This window comes from Dermacentor andersoni, chromosome 10 (genome assembly GCF_023375885.2).
Source record: "Dermacentor andersoni chromosome 10, qqDerAnde1_hic_scaffold, whole genome shotgun sequence".
Classification (NCBI taxonomy): domain Eukaryota; kingdom Metazoa; phylum Arthropoda; class Arachnida; order Ixodida; family Ixodidae; genus Dermacentor; species Dermacentor andersoni.
In genome coordinates this window covers 106,350,677-106,369,300 of record NC_092823.1, presented here as the reverse complement: position 1 = coordinate 106,369,300, position 18,624 = coordinate 106,350,677, and the positions used below count along the sequence as shown (strand labels likewise).

Below are 18,624 nucleotides of genomic sequence, written 5' to 3'. Positions count from 1 at the left end.
CATCTTTGCATCTCGTAATGGTTGGTGATGTCGTTGAACCTGATCATTGTCTTCCCATTCCCATACTTCGGAGGGCCCTGTCGAGGGGTCTACATTCGTCGCACCTCGGAAAGTCAGTCCCCGAGCTACGTTGTGTACCGCCGTGTTAGGGTTGCCCTCTCCCTTTGAGTCGGGGGTGTGGGCTGGTATCCATAGGATTTGGACGCACCTGTCTTCCCTTGTTGGTTTGCCTTTTATTTTTTTTATTTTTTATTTACAGAATACTGCAGGCCAACTTGTGACCCAGGCAGGAGGGAATTCGTTCATACAGTAATGCAATTATATACGTTCAAAGAAAAGAAGTGCATGTGAAATATGAAATACATTGAATCACATGAGGTAAATTTAAGGATGAGTATGTTTAGCGCCTCAGCTGATATCCGGCCGTTCGCGAAGTTGCGTAGTGCCGTCTGGGAATCGCTGATTATACAGTGTGCGTTGGTTTGTGCTATGGCTAACGCTATAGCCTCTTCCTCCGCCGTTTCGATGCGTGTCGTGTTTATAGTCCAGCTTGTGCAGCATTGTCTGTCGTCGTTAAGTACTGCTGCGACAAAGCTGCGTTTGTGTTTGTAACGTGCAGCGTCTACAAAGACTGCATCCTTGTTCCTTCCGTAGTTCTTCGCCATGTTCTTTGCCCTGCTTTTTCTCCTGCCCTCGTGGTGCACTGTATGCATATTCTTGGGTAAGGGGGGTACCGTGACTTTGGCCCTTATTTCCTTGGTATGTCCCGTTTGTCTCCGTGTTGTGTGTGGTAGCGGATTCCTAATTTATCTAGGATCTGTCTGCCCGCCGTCGTCTTGAAGAGGCGTTCGTATTGCGCTATACGCTGCCCTTCTATTAGCCCCTCTAGCGTGCTGTGCAGTCCCAGCTCTAGGAGTTTCGCCGTGCTCGTGCTTAGCATGAGTCCAATCGCTTGTTTATATATCTTCCTAATCAGGCCGTCTCGCTTTTTCTCTTGTGCGGTGCCCCATCTGTGGTATGCCGGTACATAAGTGATCTGACTTATGACGAACGCCTGGATGATTCTCATGACGCTTGCTACTTTCATTCCCTCGTGCCTGTTGGTGATTCTCTTGATCAATCGCATCGTCTGAGAAACTTTGGCTTCGATTTTGCGAGTAGTTTCTCTGTTGGTGCCCTTGGCTTCTATGATCATTCCCAACGCCCTTATCTTCTCGACTTTGGGTATGGGTTGTCCATCTTGCATCATGAGTTGTACGTCTTTGTAGGTTTGGGAAGTCTCCCCTTTAGCGTTGGTCTGTACAGCAACAGCTCAGATTTTTCGGCCGAGCATGTTAGACCGGTGCTTCTAGGTATTTCTAGACTGCAGCCCTTGTTTGGCCTCCCACATGTGCGAGAGCCTGCTGTCGCTTTTAGCTGAGCCTCTTGTGGGATAACCTTCATTGATTTGGAGATGTCTTCCTTTAGGTTGGCTGTACACTGGTCAATGTCTGTAATGGTTTCTATGTTCCTCTCTTCCCTTATTTTCCTGAATTTCACCCAATCAACTAATTTGAGGTGATTACCGGTCCGTTTGTTGGGGCCTCCATTGAGCTGGATTTCGAATATGGTGTGGTCGCTGCCCAGGTCTTCCAGTGTATTTAGCCATATTATGGATTGTATATTCTTCGCGAAGGTTAGGTCTGCTGTGGAGTCGTCACAGACGCTGTTGTCTTGCCTTGTGGGCGCTGCTGGGTCCGTGACGAGGGTTAGACCTTCCCTTTTGGAGTCGAGTCATAGATTTTTGCCTTTGGTGTGCATGTACTTGTACCCCCACGTGGTGTGGGCGGCGTTAAAGTCTCCGCCTATTATCACCTTCCGGTCACCTGCTATGTTGAGCGTGCGTTTGAATAGTGTTAAGAATCTGTGCCTCTTGAATTTTGGACTGCTGTATACGTTTAGATTAAATATACTATTATTTGTCTTCCTTGATGGTATAATTTCAGTTAGTATGTTGTCTATGTCTGTGACTCGTGTATCATGTTGTACAACCGTATGGTCTCTTCTGACTAGGGCGGTAAGGGCCTTGGCTTCTCCTACGGCATTGCCTATGGATTCTGGCATTGCCCTGGCAGTCTGGCGAGACCATTCGTTTCTTGTAGAATTATTACGTCTGGCTTGTCTTTTGTTTTTAGGTACTGATACAGATTTGATTTTTTATTTCGGTAATTTCTGTAATTCCATTGCCATATATGGTATATCTGCTTTTTCTTTGCCTGGCCATGATTATGCTGGGATATTAGAGGCCGTCGGGTCTGGCATCGACGGCCTGAGCAATAAGGAAGACTTGGGAGTTGCCTGGACTGTTTCTATTTCCTTTGGATGGGCTACAGCGTCCATTCTTTCTTCTGACCTCGTTACTGTTGCGTTTATATTCTCAAGATGTTACTGTACGGGTCGTAGTTGTGCGACTATGCTGACCGTGGCCGCCTTAATTGATTCTTCCATCTGGCTCATGCGCTCTTCTATCTTTTTCTCAAGTCTGGGTTCAAATTCTTCTAGATGTTCCTTTCTTATCCTTGCGGTTTTAGTTTTCTTTGGTTTGGTCCCGTTGTTCTCAATAATCTCTGCGGTCTTGCGTTTAAGTTGTGGAGTATCGCTGTTTTCTTCCAAGTTCACATTCTCGCTCTCCATTGTGTTGAACTTTCGCTCTGTTTTCGTTTTTGAACTTGGTGTTTGTGAACTTCTTTTAATCTCTTATTCTCCTCACTCAATACTGCCATTTGTTGTTTCATTGCTGCAACGACTTGTTTTAGCTGTGTCAGCTCTTCCTCTAATTTATGATTAGCTACAGCCTCCGCCTCCGCGGGATTCCCCTTGACCCAGCTTGGCCCAGCTCACCGTTGGCGTTGTGCATCCAGAACTCAGGGGTTCCTTGGCCTTGGACCTGGATCTGCTCGACCTGGTTGTGGACCTCGACCTGCCTCTGCTCCTGCTACGCCCTTCTTTCGAAGGTTTTGAAGGGGGTTCCGGCCGATTCTTCAGGATGCTTAGGCCATGCGGCTCATTTTGCGTCGTGTAGTTTTCTTCTTTGTCTCTTTAAATTTTTTCCCAGCGACGTTTCTTCATCAGGGAGAGGGGATCTTGTATCTTGCCTTGCATTCTTGATCTGCTGTAGCGTGATCCATGTCGCATAGCTGACACTTAGCCTTGCATTCATGGTTTTCGGGAGGGTCCGCCAACCCGCATCTTCGGCAAATCTTGTCGTCGGGGTTAGGACACACGTCCGTTCTGTGTCCTGATCGTCCGCATTGGTAGCACATGTCCAGTTGTTTCTTGTATAGCGTGCACCGCAACAAAGCAGCACCATATCTCACGTAGTTTGGGACCTTGTATCCATCGAACAGTGCAATCACATTTGTTGTGTTGCCCATTCTCTTGGCGGCGATTGCCGCAGGATTTCTTGGAGTTATTACTTTTCTCACGATGTCTTGTGCGCTGTCTTTCAGTCCTATGTCGCGGATCGGTCCTTTGAATGTATTGTCCGGGGCCGCTTCGTAAGCGCTGGCTTCATATTCCTGGGTATTCGTCCCGATGCACACGATCTTCTTGTGCTCGTCGGTGTGCTCTTCTGTGGGAGTACTGATCACTGTTATGTTCTGTTTATAGTTGATGCATATCGTGTCTTGGTCTTGTGCCTCTTCGGTTAGGCTGGCCGCCTTGACGATGCTTCGGACAATGTGGGTGCTCGTGTAGTCGGAGACTCGAAAACCGCCCCTTGGCCTTACTATTATCTTGTAATCCTCCTTGGGTAGATACGGCATTCTGCTCGCCTTGGTGATCTGTCGTATACGCCGCTCTATGTGTTTCTTGCCGTCTCCCGTTGATGGGGTGGCACGTGTTGTAGCTGTGGTGTTGATTCCTTGCCTTTACGTCGTATAACTGGACGCCAGCCTGTGCTATCCTCGTAGTCTTCCTGCGTAACTTCTCCTTCGACCGGTACTTCCATCTTGCTAAAATTCCTGCCCGCTCTTCCAGTCTTTGTCAGCTTTAGTCTCTCCACTTGGTTGACGTTGTGCGCTTCCACGGGCGCTTCCCACGTGTTCGGAACTCCCATTTTGAGTAGTTTCGCTGTGGACGTGGAGGGGGACAAGCCCAAGGCAATTTCGTAGGATTTTCTGATGAGGACGTTTACTTTGCCTCGTTGACTGTTCTTCATGTCAACGTATGGGGTCCCGTAGGTGACGATGCTCGTGAGCAGCGCTTGTATTATTCTCGTGCAGTCTTCCTCCTTAAGTCCGTGCCTTTTGCTCGTCACTATTTCTATAAGGTGGGTTATTTGTTGCATTGTTATCTGAATTTTTCCGACTCTGCTCCCCCGGCCCCGTCCTCTTGAATCAGTAGTCCGAGGATGCGGAGCCTCGTTACCTGCGGAATCATGATGCCTCCCGCCTTTACTTCCGGGTCTGGTATATGCTGCGGTTGTCGGCCTCTTGTGCGCTTTCTTAGCACCGAGAGCTGACTTTTCTGGTGCGCACGTCAGTCCACATGTTTCCAGGTACCTCTCCGTTGTGTCAACCGCTTCTTGCAGAGCGTCTTGCTGTTTACCTGTCGACCCTCCCGTAGTCCAGATGGTGAGGTCGTCAGCATATATTGCGTGACCAATCCCTTCTATTTGTTTCAGTTGTTTGGGTAGCTAGCTCATCGCTAGATTGAATAGCATCGGCGAAATGACGGAGCCTTGTGGCGTTCCCTCTCGCGGTATGTCGAATTTCTCAGAGCGTAAGTTGCCTATCCCCACTGTGGCTGTCCGTTCCTTCAGGAAAGCTTTGATGTAATTATATATATTTTTACCGCAGTTATACATGTTGAGGTGTTGCAGTATGGCTTCGTGTGACACGTTGTCGAAAGCCCCTTTCACGTCAAGTGCGAGGATGGCTCTTTTGCTGTGCGTGTCCAGTTTGTCGATGACTTTTTCTTTGATCTGCAGTAACACCTCTTGTGTGGACAGGTGAGCTCTAAATCCGAACATGGTGTTTGGGACGTGTCCGTTGTCTTCGAGATGTTCGATCGTGCGGTTGTGCACCATGTGCTCATACAGTTTTGCAGCACACGAGGTGAGGGATATCGGTCGAAAGTTCTGCACGCTGATGGGCTTGTTGGGTTTAGGTATCATGGTTACCTCGGCGTGTTTCCTTTCCGGTGGTATTTTACCGTGTTCCAAGCACTCGATGATGTATTTTAAGAGTGCCTCTACAGAGGGCCCGTCAAGGTTCCGGAGTGTCTTGTTGGTTATTCTGTCGTATCCCGGCGCCGTGTTGCGGGTGAGCTTGCTCAAGGCCCTCTGGGTTTCTGCTTCTGTGAAGGGCCGATCCAGTTCTATATTTGGTTTGCCTCGATACTCGTCAAAGTGCGAATCTACAGTTCCGCTCTGTACCGAGGAACTTCTCCTTCACTTCTTTGATGATGTCTTACTCTTTCCCCGGGTGGTTGTGTATAAGTCTCTGCACTTTCTGTTTTGCGGCGTTCTTGTTCTCCTTCTTTGATAGGAGTGTCTTGAGTACCGCCCAAGTGCGCTTGCTGCTTAAGGTCCCTTGAAGCTTGTTACATGTTTCGCGCCAGTTCTGCTTTTCAAGTTGTTCAGAGTACTCTTGCGTTTCCTTGATTAGCTTAGAGATTCGAATTTTGAGTTTCCGGTTGCACTTGTTACGCTGCCAGCGTTTCGCGAGACCCCTCCGCGCCTCCCACAGGTGGAGTAAGTGGGTGTCGACCCTTGCTCAGCTTCTTCACCTCTCGCATTTGCTTGTCTAGATCCTTTAGGTGATCCTTTGGTGGGCTGTACACGTTCAACACAAAGAGGCTTTCCTGCTGTTTTTTCTAGGGTACGATTTCGACGAGGGTGTGTTCGATGCGGTCTTGGATGTCGTGTCGTTGAGCGTTGATGGCCTTAGGATTGCTGTCCTCGTTTTACCGTCAGTGGCGTGAGTGAGGTAACCACTGACTTCGAAGTCTCCAGCTTCGGTTTCTTGTAAGGCTATAATATGTGGGTCAAACTGCGCGCAGAATTGTACAAGGTTGCTTCTCTTACTTCGGATAGAATGACATTCCATTGCCAAATTTTAGCCGTGGGTGTTGCTTGTAGTCATCTTTCTCTTTAGTTAGCCTCGCAATCTTGTTCGCTTAGGGTCTGCATTATCTTGGCCTCTCTCGCAGGGTACTTAGCTTTCTTGCGAGCATTATCTCTTCTAGCATGTGGATGCGTTGACTGAAACTTCGGATTGTGTCATTTTGGTCTGTAGAGTCTGAATCTGGTTCTCTATTTCGCTCTTGAGAGACTGGAACCCAGTCTGTACCATCTGTGTTACCGTGGTTTGCATAACCTGCGCTACTGTGTTTCCACCATGGCGGTCACGTTGGCGTCGATGATGTCTTCAAGTGTCTTGAGGTCGTTCTGGGTTATCACCGCTTAGTTCGACAGTGTTGATGGCTCTGGTCGTGTTGGTGACGATGGTTGCGATTGCTGGGTCTGTTCTCTCCGTAGTTCTTTTACTCGAAACAGGTATTCGGCTGTTTTTCTGTGCTGGCTTCCTTCTCTTGTGTCTTCTTCTTTTTGCTGCTCTAGCTCTCGCTTCAATTCATCGCTCTGTCTTCGGAGAATCATTATCGTGTCTTCGTATCTCGAGTGTCTTGGGTTTGAACGCCATTATTTTCCCTCGACGTCTGATTGTGCCCTGTGACGACGTTGGCCCAGCTTACCTTGCGCTGGGTGTTGTCGTGTTCCACACCCGTTGCCGTTGTCCGGAAAACGCTCTGTTTTCTTTCCCTCGATCTCGATCCCGACTTGGATCTGGATATTTTTGTCTACTCGGTCTCATTCGGTGAATGTGGCAATGGTGACATAGTCATCATGTGCTCGTTGTCATTGGTAGTTACTACGCTGGCCTGGTACCAGAAGCTTCTCTGTATCTTGACCGCTCCCCCACTCTCAACGGTGTCGGGGCCGGCAAAGTGCTATTCCAAACTCTTCACTCCTGCGTCCCCAATGCTAACACCTGCAAAGCTCTTTGGGGCCCCTTTACTAAAACTCTATTGGCAATATTCTAGGGACCATAACCCAGAATGTACCGCATGGATGCCAACCGAAGTGAACATTTTATCCCTAGATTGGCCCTCCAAAAATATAGACTGAGGAGAAATCCCCAGGGTATAACTATGTAGTTGTGAACACTTCACCTTTAGCAGTCTATCCGTGTTAGGATCGAAATGTTTGATGATTGCAAGACAGAGTAGCGTGCATGTCTGCAGGCGCCTTAAGGTTCGCTCCTACGCCTTACTCAGCCCCTTTGTAGGAGCCAGGAAAAAGCGGTTGGTGCCACTGTGTTATGATTTCCCATAACCGCAGCAACAGTTGGTTTGCCACCGAGCCAGGCGATACGGGGTGAGGAGGAGCCCGGTGGGTAAGCGCTCGGGCAGCCGCGTCAACGGCATCATCACCTCGTAAGCCCTGGTGGGCCAGGAGCCCAAATGATAACGTTTCGGTGTTGGATCAGTGGCAGCCCGTCTTAGAATTTGACTGGCTAAGGGGAAGATCTTCCCCGCCAGGCAATCATCACATGCTTTATGGGAGTCCATGATGATGATTCTCAAACTGGGGTCCGCAACAGCAAGCCCTATCACTACTTCCACAGCTCGCGCTGAATTTAGGTTCGGAAGGACAGTCCATCAACGTGCTTTTCCAAGTGAACGACAGCGGCCGTGTGAAATCCCGTGGGTGACGGCCCTGCTACGTCTGCTACGCCGGGTCGGCAGCCATGTTGTCTTTCAGGGGCCCAAGCCCGCGGTTGTCTGCTCTCGTGCGTGTCGGTGTTACGGGATAGCGGAGAGACCTAGAGCACATGATGCCACAGATTCGGGATGCGCTTCACCTTCTCTGGAGTACAATCGTATTGGATGTGTAAACGGTTGAGCAGGCGGCGCCCGGGGGCCGTCTGCACGAGCCGCGTATATTGGTTCACGAGGTGGGCCTCCCGCAACTCCTGGTAGGAGTCGAGAACCCCCGAAGGCTCGAGTTTGACGTTAGAGGTACCGGAAGATATAGGGCTCGCTTAGTTGTCTTGCGGTTGATGGGTTTCCATTCTCTATGCTTCCTCAGGATGTCCAGTTAAAGCTGCGTCCTCGCGGCCGGCAATTTGTACAATGTCCGCATGTGACAGGCGATCACTCCCCGTTTTGTCGTATTTTGTGTACTTTTGCATTTCCCCAGGCACACTTTTTCTGCCTTTCTTAGCCCCCACTACTCCAACGAGCTGAAATCGCCCCCTCTTTTTCAACGGCAGGGCTGAAGCGTGCTCAGTGCAGCCATGCGGTGAAGCAGACGGCCAGCATTTCTCCTCCGGTATTCGACGGCAACGCAAGGTGTGGCCCACCGCATTTTCCCCCAAGCGGCGCCCATCGAAACGCGCCGCACTCTGGATACTACCCAGCCTTCTGGAACACTAGCGCCGTGCTCCGCTCCGGCTTCGGACAAACCCCGGCGAAATCCATGACTGCGGCCAGTGGCGCAGTCACGGATTTCGGAGTCACTAAAAGGATGCACTACTATCGAACATGGTCGCGCTACTGGAATCGCTTGCGAACCTGCGCCGCCGCGGTGGCTCAATGGCAACGGTGTTCGGCTGGTGGCATGAAAAGACGCGAGTTCGATCCCGATGGCAGCGGTTGCATTTCTGCTAGAGGCCCGTTTACAGTGCGATGTCAGTGCATGTCAAAGGATCCCACGTGGTCTATATATTCCGGAGCCCTCCTCTACGGTGTCCCTCATATCCTGAGTCGGGTTTGAGACGTTAAACCACGTAAAGTAAGCAGACAAAGGCTGGCGAATTTGCAAAGTGAGCTTTATGTAATGATAGCCCAAGATAATTAAGGACCACCTGGTCTGCTATCTTTAATACGTGGATAGAAGAGTGCACTACGTTTAGACATGCTATCGCATAACTCCAGTAGCCAACCTTTCCGCATGTGAGCTCATTGCAGGGCTAATTGAACAGGGCTTTAAAAACCATTCAGATTTATGTGTATCAAGACTGAAAAGACAAGGAGTGCATCATGCCGTCATGGTCACATAACACTAACCACATTCGATTGCGTCATGTGAGCTCAATATAGTAATAGCTGACCAGGGCTTTACAAGCAGTTTCGTTTGAGATGCATCATGGCCTGGGCAAAAGAATGGTGCACTCAGTTGCAATGTGACAACTTTATTATCATAGTCACTAGTTTTTACCTCATGTGAGGTCATAACAGTGATAGCTGAACCAGCCTCCCTACACAATTTCGTTTATATGCAGGATACAAACAAGTAAAATGCTTTCGAAGGCGGTCACGTGATAAGTCACTACTGACATGATGTAGCCGCATTGTAGTGATAGCCAGACTGAGCTACAAAAACCATTTCTTTATATGCATGAAGGCAGAGTACAGGGTAGCGTGTCCGAAGGTGGTCACGTGACGTGAAGCACTAGTGACTAGGCCGCGTGAACTCGTCACGCTGATATTTGGAGAGCTACGTCCGCGCCGTTTGATATGCGTCATGCCTATATGGAGAGTTTCCAGTGCTCTTTATGATGGTCGTGCATCACAATTCACTAGTGAGTTGGTCATGGGACCTGATCATGGTAGTAGCAGAGCACGGCTTCAAAAGCCATTTCGTTTGCTATGCATCATCCCCGAGTAGAAGAGCAGTGCACCCTACTGAACTTTGATCCCGTGCCCATAATCACTAGTGATCCCATGTGGACTCGTTTAGGGATAGCCACACTGAGCTTTAAAAATCATTTCGTTTGATATACATGAAGGCAGCGTACAAAATAGGACAGCAAGTCAGGTGTTCACGTGACCTGAATCACGTTCGCCTATGCCGTGAGAACTCGTCACGCTGATATTTGAGGACAGCTTCTAAGTCCGCGTCGTTAGATATGCGCCACGCCAATATAGTTTGCAGCGCTATTTATGATGGTCGTGCGTCACTATTCACTGGTTACCTGGTCATGTGACCTCATCATGGTGGTAGCAAAGCAGGGCTTCAAAAACCATTTCGTTTGATATGCGTCATGACGAGGTAGAAGAGCAGTGCACTCGACTGAACTTTGGTCACGTGACCATAATCACTAGTGATCATACCATGTGAACTCATTTAATGATAGGCAGACTGAGCCGCGAAAACCATTTCGTTTGACATGCATGAAGCCACGGTACAAAATAGGGCAGCCTGTCAGAAGGTGGTCATGTGACCAGAATCACTAGTGAATCTGTCATGTGAACTTGTGCTCCTAGCTAAGCAGGGCTTTCAGACCCGTCTGATATGCGTCATGTCTTCGGAGAAAAAAAGGTGCTCTGCGCGAATGTGCTCTCGTTACTGGAATCACTAGCGACTCCATGTCAGATATTGTAGTCATAGCGAAACTAGGCTTCAAAAACCATTTCGTGTTATGTGCATGACGCTCGAGTGTGATTGCGTTTCACTACATATTTAATCGGCTTGCATCCGTTCAATTTTGCAATAAATTGACGCAGACAAATTTTGGCCTCGGAGCACAAACTGTTTAAGCTACCGAAAGAAGCCGCCTGTAATAGCCGGGGTGAAACACACTTTGTCAAATCGGTGCGGTAGTGCGTCATCGCCGAATATAATGCACTGGAGTGACAGATTCGAAGCTTTTTTTTTCCTGATGGGGGGGGGGGGGGGTACGGTCGCTTCTCGGAACAGCACTTTTTCCCAGAATTCCTAGCGAGTGTTGTCAAAGGACAAGCCAGGGAGCGAGCTCCGGTTGGTGCTCGGACTTTGCAACTCACATTGAACGCTATTTGTAGATCCGTTATGTCAGCCTGTTCCCAAGTCGTGCAGTCGCGCGTGCAGACAACGAAATTGTAATTTTCTACCGTATTCCAGCGCGTGATCATGCAGCATGATCACGCGCTGGAATACGGTAGAAAATGACATACTTTCGTAAGGGTATCTACCAACCGGGAATTTTCAGGTGATTTGAATAGTCTGAAAATCCCTAGGGGAAACTCAGGGAATTTGTACTTCTATCAGGGAAGATTAGATGTAATATTTTTTTAACGTTAACGAAAGTCGCGCTAATGTTGGCTCCAGTAACAAGAGCAATCGCAACAAATCGTATTTGACGCCGTGTCGTCGGCTGGAAGAGTTTCCAGAGTACAGTCAACGACCAATGTTCCAGACGCCCGATTTTTCTGACATTCCCGATAATTCGCACGGCTTCGCGGCACCACAACGTACCCCATAGAGTCAGTGTATAAGAACTCGTGAAGTTTCGGACGCGAGAACCCTTCGCCGTCAGATTTTCCGGACTTGCCGTGACCGCCGGTCTGAAACGGCATTAAAGCCATTGCCATCGCCCCCATTTCGATTACCTTACCGCTTCGAACCGGCGCTCTCGCACACACATCTGTCAGCTGACCGCCGCAGCGCTAGGCCTAGCTGCTTCGACGTTCGCTATTAAGCTCCTTGCCGTTCCGTGCCTTTCATTGAAAGAATTCGCCACTGTCAGCAATGGCACTGACACCAGCCTTTGTGGTCCTCGTGATTTGCTTCGGAGCTCGGAATGCACGGCGCTTTGCATAATGCCGGCTTCCGGAAGTTATCGTCGCCTCAATACATAAATGTTACGTGGTGAAGCATACGCGAAAGTATTGCGGTGAAGCATAAGCGTGGGAAGGGGCAATTTTCATGGGACACGGCATGTATTCCTTAATTGTGAGAACTACATAGCGGGGCACACGCGCCACGACCACCTCTGCCTGTGCGTGCATCGAGGACGGTAACGGCGCCTACTGCTAAATCAAGGTAGACGAGAGCACGCGTCGAACATTCACCTCCGTTGGCTGATACAAACACGGAATGGCCTTTGCTGCCCTCTGGGCCCATGACCTGCCAGTGGGCCCTAGTGGTCCTCTGCGCCATGAAGCCAAGAATGATAGGGCCAATGAAACCGGTGACACTACGGGCAAGCATGGAGATGGACAGAATGAGAAAGAAAGCGTCCAGGAAAGGCCGAAGTCGATGCGGGTCATTCTCGTAGTCTCCAGAATCCGGCCGCTAAAAGTGCCGTGCAGGTGGTCGGCCATGCTGGAGCCGCTTACCGTAGCTCTTTACATACTGTAAAGCTTTTTTTTTTGCGCTTGTGCTGCTCACGTAGGGGAGGCCACACACCAGCTTTGTCTTAGCGCCTTTATCTTTAGGTTCGTTTGAATTGGAGACTATAGACTAGATACGGAACCCGATAGTGGCCTCATGGATAAGATTTCTGAATATTATTATCAAAATTTTGAACTTTCTTTCACTGTTGTGCATCCCTCTTTCTATGTCATCATCCCTCATAACACCTTTATGTCCCCGTTCCCCCTCCCCCTGTGTAGGGTTAGCAGGCTAGAGCGCGTTAGCTCAGGCCGACCTCTACTTCTTTCAAATAAATTATCTGGGTTATACACGCGTGCACCCGCCATCTCCTGTCGCAGTACGAGCACAGATATGCCTATGAAGCGTAGTGGCAGGCTTTCAGAGCTTTATTCGGGCCTCTCACAAGGTCTGGCCATTTTGAGCTGACAAGCGTCGTGCATACTATGCCAATAACGATCGTGTCTACGCCTGCTAAGTATTACATCGCTACGTGCTACGGGAAAAGCTAAAATTTCAAACCGAACGCCGTCGCGGGCGCCGCGCTCCCAGCCGTAGAGTCGACGGGTATCGCACGCCACGCACATCGCACTGCTGTGACGTTACTCGTGGTGACACGCGACTTCGATAATTATTCAAGGCAACATCTGTAATTTGTGCAGTCTGTTGCTTCAATAGACGAATTAAAAGTTTTTGAAAAATAATAAAATACAAACCGAATGTCCGCTTGTTCTTGTATTACTTCGCACCGCAGCAAGAGTTGTATTCCGCTTCATCTGCTTGTTCCCACGTCATGCAGTCGCGCGCGCTGACACTGCAACTGTGCCATTCACTACCGTGTTCCAGCGCGCGATCATTCTGCGATACGCTTGCGTCTGCCTCAGTATTCGCGTAGCACTGGCTTATGCCGCTGGTCAGGTGTCCTCGTGCACAGCGCCCAAAATCGTGAGCTGCGCGAAACGAGACAAACGTAACAGCTCGCACGCGACGCCGTCAGCGCAAGTGCCCCGCGCAGCAAACAAGCGAGGAAAAAAAAAAAGGCGGCGCCCGTGACATATGAGTCACGTGATCTTGGAACTCGGGCCCGTGACGTATGCGTCACGCGATCCTCGAGCTTCGGCATGGGAGAACGCAGGGAAGGAATTTCGCTTGTGGAGGCTAGACGCGGGGCGAGTGGAGAGACTCTTCTCTCTTGGCAGTGGCCCTCGCCTCCGGAACTCATGGGTGCGCGGCACTGAAACATTTCCATTTCGGCTAGGAATGAACCAATTGGAAAAATTCTTGCGCCAGAATGCTCCTTAGAGGGCACGTAAAAAGTTCCCGCGTACAACTGAAAATTACTATATGGCTTGGGGACGGGCTCGTTATGGGCAGTAAAAGACGTGCATTTCGGACGTTTTCGCGGCCCCTAGGGAATCCGAAAAATCGGACATTAACTGTACAAATAAAAGGATGCTTCAAATGGTCCGTGAGGCGAACGCGTGGCGGAAGGACGAGAACAGAAACTACTTGCACATTAGTGAATGAACCGGAAAGGAAACATGCCGCCGATTGTTTGAAGGAGCTCGAGCTCAAAAAACAGTGCACTGATGCCGAGACGCAGGTGTCCCTTATCCAAACCAAAACAAACGCTTTAAAGCAGTGAAACAACACTAAGGCGTTGCGCGCAAGCTGAGAGCATGTCAGCGCAGGTGAAGTTGACTTATCAACTTTTCAGCGATAATCTCACTTCTGACAAAGTTCAGGCCTCATACCATTGAGCTCGCCATCAGTTGATAGAAATAGCTCATATTCGAAAATATTTGCTTCTCTATGCATCTCCTCTTTATTCATATTTGAGAATGTCCGACTCGATTTGAAATGGTTTTTACCAATTTTTTAAAAGTTATTTTATTTGCTATGCATCTTATAAAAGAAACACTAGTCCTTACTATTCAAACTGGGTGAAGTCACTTTTTTATTTCTTTAACATGCTTACTAGAGAGTGGCAGCATCGGGTGACATGGTGTCAACCAGTCTTGACATAAAGTGAAGTTCTGTGTCACTCAGAGAATTTTGCAGAGGCACTCGAGGAAAACCTGGAAAACTAGGGGAATTTGGAAATGTCTGCGTGGTAGACACCCTGGGTTTTATCCTCAGAATCCCTTTAAAGTGAATATGCTTTGCTGCCTCACTGACTACAATTTGCAAAATGCAATGCTTGTAGTAAGGCAATTAGTTCAAATCCTAATGAGTAATTTGTTAACTAGTCCATTCTTTGATTTCTCATGCTAGTGATTCGGCCTCTTCCGAGTAGACCAGCTCAAGAATTGGGCGATGTGTCTCAGGATGTTTTAAAAAAAATTGTGTGAAGCTTTCGCAGGAACACTTGGTTCGCTACTGATTTATAAGCCACTCGACCTAAGTGAGACTTCGTCCCATCTGAAATTTAAATGGGACATAAAGTTCTATTGTGTTTCAAATCTACTAGTTTGGTGAAGTGATCTCGATGCCCCAAGGCAGGACAGAGTGGTAGTCAGTCACAGCTGTCTAGAGCTGCCTGTGCGCTTGCAGAAGTCTGCCGCAGGCACCCGGATGTAGATATCTTCTGGACAACTGAACTGCTGAGCTGCGTTCCTTGGTTTCTGGCGCGACTAATGAATCCAAGAATCGGCTGCATAATATTTGGTATGCCGCCTAGGAGAACAAAGAGCGCATTCGCGTTGCGTTCTCCTGCGCAGCGAGTTTCCTTTGACATTATGTTGTCCCCCAATCCACATAGAGGATACGCTTTGCTCGTAGCTGTTGGCATCGCGAAATATCGACCGCCAAGGCCTAAGCATGATCACATTGCAAGTGATGTCCTCGCACATGTACCTTCGACATAAATGAATAAGATAGTGAAGTAGTGCTTATAGGTTCTTGTTTCACTTGGGTTATTCGGGGTACACTACAGTGTGCTTGAGCTAAGCCGGCCCAAGCTTTCAATCAATCAGGCTAACAATGACCGTGTTTCACCGTCATTGTTCCTTGATATTAGAAGAGATCACTCTGCTGATTGAGGCAGAGCATATCGACGTACTTGGTGAGTTTTGCATTAGCAAGCCATCAATAGCATTGTCTCCCAAGGAGTTAGATTTCCTGCGTAAGCGGTGACAATTTGTTCTGGTCATGAATATGGTTCGATAGTGTGATTTTCATAGCGCATGTCTCGGTGCTTCCATGTGATCTATGAACTTCTGTGTACTTTGCTTGGCATTGATGGTATATAACTTATCAACAGTCTGGTTTTGAGAATAATCGTTGCTAGTGGCACTGTGTGTTGTCTTTTTTATGTGCCACCTAGTGTCCGTGTCATGTTTCGCTCTGCATGACAAGTATTCCTGTAACATGTGCACTGGGTGTCAGTTTCATATACACAAATACATTTGATACAGCAGGTGAAGAAAAGAAAAAAAAAAATATCAGACCAGGCGCGCCCTCGTTGCTTCATTTGTAGAAATCTCTGCATCAAGTTCTTCAAATGCCTCTATGTCATCGAACAGTTTTTGGGCCACATCCCTTGCGGAGCCACCTGTCAAAGGGCCACTCCATTGCTGCTGTGTAATGACATCAAGTTGGCACCTTTGGTGTTCAACCCTCATTAAAATTGTGTGCAACATGTTCAAAACTTTGTTCAATATCTACAAAGATTGAGGTAACAATAAAAATAGATTTATAAAAAATGTGAATCTGCAGTTTACCAACATATCCGAAGAAAAATGTATGTAATTGTTTGACGTAATGGCTCTGCGGAAACTTGCAAGGTGGAGAGAGTTAAGTAATAATCGGACATCCACCCGTTCGTAGCAATTGCTACAAGGAAACCCACAAGGGTTCCTTTGTAGCAATTGCTACGAACGGTTGGATGTCCGATTTCCCCTTTATTACGTAATCGTTGTATTCTGCTAGCACTACTCTATGGAGCTAGAACTTTGGTAACTAAGTGACTTGAAAAGAAGCCAACCATGCAATCAGCAATGAAACAAAATGTTTGTGGGACAATTCGGTTAGGTAAAAGGTAAACAAATGATATTCTAGCTTAGAATAAGGACAAGGGAAACTGGAGAGGTTCTCTCATGTATCTAATGGGTAGACCAAATAAATGGTGATCTATGAGAGTAACAGTAGGCGGTTGAGGGCAGACAGTGATGAGATAAAAAAATCCGCAGGCATAGGTCAGGCTTGGCAGGTGGAGCATCGAGTCAATTTGAGATGTGAGGTAGAGGCCATCCACCTGTAATAGACAAGGCAAGCTGACAACGAAAACTCAGATGATGCACACATTATTGTCTATTTGACATTAACAGCAAAAATACATGTGCACAAAAGTTAATTTTTCTCCAGGGTGTCGCACTGAACTGTCACATGTCTAGTTCAGGTGAAAAAACCAACAGCGGACTGCATTCATTAACCTGTGTATCATTCCATTTCAGAAATTTTTGGACAGCTTAGTGTCTGGCTTGGAACTACTAAAATGGCTGCCTAAAGACATGGAGCGCAGCCAGTTGGAAAAAAATGGCCTCCGACACAACAGTTAGCTGGTGGAACTAGCTGAGCACATCATTCTTGTTCAGTGTAACATCCATATCTTCTGCACGTCTGTTAGCAGTACAATGATGCTATCTAACCGCTGCCGTATTATGGCATACGTTTTGCATACGTAATTCGTGAGATCGGCATTGTTTGTCATTTCTCAACCTCGCTGCAACGATGTCGGGAACTCTACTCACAAAGATTTTCGCGCATGCCTGGATGATAGTTTTGTAACAAGTGATAATCATATTCACATATCTATGGGTTTGGGTTTCTTTTAGAGCATCGTGTTAACAGCAACTCTTATGAAAGGCGAAGCTGTGCAGCCTTTAGCTTTAGCCTCCAAATGTAATCGACTTAGACTCATTACTGCTTCTGCTGCTTTTTCTTATAGTTGTAAATTCACATCGTTCAAATGGACCTTACAAGTCTATAGAGTATAGTTGCATCTTGTGGGGTAAATTATTTATTGTGTGTTTGGCCACATACTCGATGAAACCAGAGCATATTCTGGGTTTTCTCATGCCCAAACTGCCATACGATAACGAGGCAGCGCATAGTGCGGTAGGCATGACCCTTTGGCATGTGCTGGACGAAACCAGAGCAGATTCCGGCTTTTCACGTGCCAGAACTACCGGTCGATAATCAGTCGCAGAGTCGTGGGACAGCTCTCATGTTTGCGAACGTGCTCGTTGGCTAGTGGTTCTCACGTACAATTAAAGCTTTCCCTAGCATGCAACATTGCATCAAATCTACAGCTGCCATGATTGCGCTCGGTTGTCCTTGCTAAGTATTGACATGGCTAGCTGAGGTGACTGAAACACCTGCACCCTCCTGTCATTAACCTGTGTGTCGTTATATTTCAGAAATTTCTCGGCTCAGCTTGGCTGCTGTATCGGAGCTACTAAAATGGCCACCAAAGAAAAGGGAGCGCACCAAGAAAAAAAAGTGTCTTCTGACACAACGGTTTGGCAGTGGAATTGCATGGGCATGTTATTCAGATCTGCATGTTTATTAGATATATAGTGGCGCTGTCTTACCACTGACGAATCGCAGAATACGTATTTATAGATATTTCGCGAGATCGGCATTATTCGGCATTTTTCCGTGCAACGATGTCGGGAGCTCTGCTCACGCAGATTTTCGCAGTTGCCTGGATGACAGTTTTGTGGTAAGTGGTAATTATATTCACATATCTTTGGGTTTGGGTTTCTTTTAGAGTGTACCGTGTTAACAGCTACTCTTATGAAAGGCGAAGCTGTGCAGCCTTTAGCTTTATGCTCCAAATGTAATCGACTTAAAGACTCATTACTGCGTCTGCTGCTTATAGTTGTAAATTCACATTGTTCAAATGGACCTTACAAGTCTGTAGAGTATAGTTGCATCTTGTGGGGTATATTAGTGTGTTTGGCCACGTACTCGATGAAACCAGAGCATATTCTGGGTTTTCTCGTGCCCAAACTGTCATACGATAACGAGGCAGCGCATAGTGCGTAGGCATGACCCTTTGGCATGTGCTGGACAAAACCAGAGCAGATTCTTGGCTTTTACATGCCGAAACCACAATTTGGTAATGAGGAACACCGTGCTAACCTTCATGCTCTGGCACGTGCTGGACAAAACCAGAACAGATTCTGGCTTTTCACATGCCAGAACTACCGGTCGATAATCAGTCGCAGAGTCGTGGGACAGCTGTCATGTTTGCGAACGTGCTCGTTTACTAGTGGTTCTAACGTACAATGAGAGCCTTCCCTAGCATGCAACATTGCATCAAATCAACGGCTGCCATGATTGCACTCGGTTGTCCTTGCTAAGTATTGACATGGCTAGCTGAGGTGACTGAAATACCTGCACCCTCCTGTCACTAACCTGTGTTTCATTCAATTTCAGAA

At 47.8% G+C, this 18,624-nt stretch overlaps 1 long non-coding RNA gene across 1 annotated transcript in view; it reads right to left on the bottom strand.

Annotated features, from left to right (window-relative positions):
* Window positions 1–15,815: 15,815 nt before the first annotated feature.
* The window catches only part of LOC129387933 (uncharacterized), a 106,288-nt gene continuing 103,479 nt past the window's right edge, over window positions 15,816–18,624 (bottom strand). Inside the window, exon 3 of the long non-coding RNA XR_008615085.2 lies at window positions 15,816–16,433. This is a non-coding gene — a long non-coding RNA (uncharacterized lncRNA). The remainder of the gene's footprint in view (window positions 16,434–18,624) is intronic.